This window comes from Austrofundulus limnaeus, unplaced genomic scaffold (assembly GCF_001266775.1).
Source record: "Austrofundulus limnaeus strain Quisiro unplaced genomic scaffold, Austrofundulus_limnaeus-1.0 Scaffold252, whole genome shotgun sequence".
NCBI lineage: Eukaryota > Metazoa > Chordata > Actinopteri > Cyprinodontiformes > Rivulidae > Austrofundulus > Austrofundulus limnaeus.
Genome location: NW_013952654.1, coordinates 881300 through 882907, shown reverse-complemented (window position 1 = coordinate 882907; position 1608 = coordinate 881300).

Sequence of the window (1608 nt, the reverse complement as noted above, 5' to 3'; positions counted from 1 at the left end):
CTTTGTATACAGTAAACTTTGTATACAGTAAACTTTGTATACAGTAAACTTTGTATACAGTAAACTTTGTATACATAATACTTTGTATATAGTAAACTTTGTATACATTATACTTTGTATACAGTAAACTTTGTATACAGTAAACTTTGTATACAGTAAACTTTGTATATAGTAAACTTTGTATACATTATACTTTGTATACAGTAAACTTTGTATACAGTAAACTTTGTATACATTATACTTTGTATATAGTAAACTTTGTATACAGTAAACTCTGTATATGGTAAACTTTGTATACAGTAAACTTTGTATACAGTAAATTTTGTATACAGTAAACTTTGTATACAGTAAACTTTGTATACAGTAAACTCTGTATACGGTAAACTTTGTATACAGTAAACTTTGTATACAGTAAACTTTGTATACAGTAAACTCTGTATACGGTAAACTTTGTATACAGTAAACTCGGTATACAATAAACTCGGTATACAGTAAACTTTGTATACAGTAAACTTTGTATACAGTAAACTTTGTATACAATAAACTTTACATACAGTAAACTGTATACAGTAAACTCTGTATACAGTAAACTTTGTATACAATAAACTTTGTATACAGTAAAGTTTGTATACAGTAAACTTTGTATACAGTAAACTTTGTATACAGTAAACTCTGCATACAGTAAACTTTGTATACAGTAAAGTTTGTATACAGTAAAGTTTATATACAGTAAACTTTGTATACAATAAACTTTGTACAGTAAACTTTGTATACAGTGAAGTTTGTATACAGTAAAGTCTGTATACAGTAAAGTTTGTATACAGTAAAGTTTGTATACAGTAAAGTTTGTATACAGTAAAGTCTGTATACAGTAAAGTCTGTATATTCAGTAAAGTTTGCATACAGTAAAGTTTGCATACAGTAAAGTCTGTATACAGTAAAGTCTGTATACAGTAAAGTTTGTATACAGTAAAGTCTGTATACAGTAAACTTTGTATACAGTAAAGTTTGTATACAGTAAAGTTTGTATACAGTAAACTGTGTACAGTAAACTTTGTATACAATAAACTTTGTATACAGTAAACTTTGTATACAGTAAAGTTTGTATACAGTAAACTTTGTTTACAGTAATTTTTGTATACAGTAAAGTTTGTATACAGTAAACTCTGTATACAGTAAAGTTTGTATACAGTAAAGTTTGTATTCAGTAAAGTTTTTATACAGTAAACTGTATACAGTAAAGTTTGTATACAGTAAACTTTGTATACAGTAAGCTGTGTACAGTAAAGTTTGTATACAGTAAAGTTTGTATACAGTAAACTGTGTACAGTAAAGTTTGTATACAGTAAACTTTGTATACAGTAAACTGTGTACAGTAAAGTTTGTATACAGTAAAGTTTGTATACAGTAAAGTTTGTATACAGTAAAGTTTGTATACAGTAAACTTTGTATACAGTAAACTGTGTACAGTAAAGTTTGTATACAGTAAAGTTTGTATTCAGTAAAGTTTTTATACAGTAAACTGTATACAGTAAAGTTTGTATACAGTAAACTTTGTATACAGTAAAGTTTTTATACAGTAAACTGTGTATACAGTAAACTTTGTAT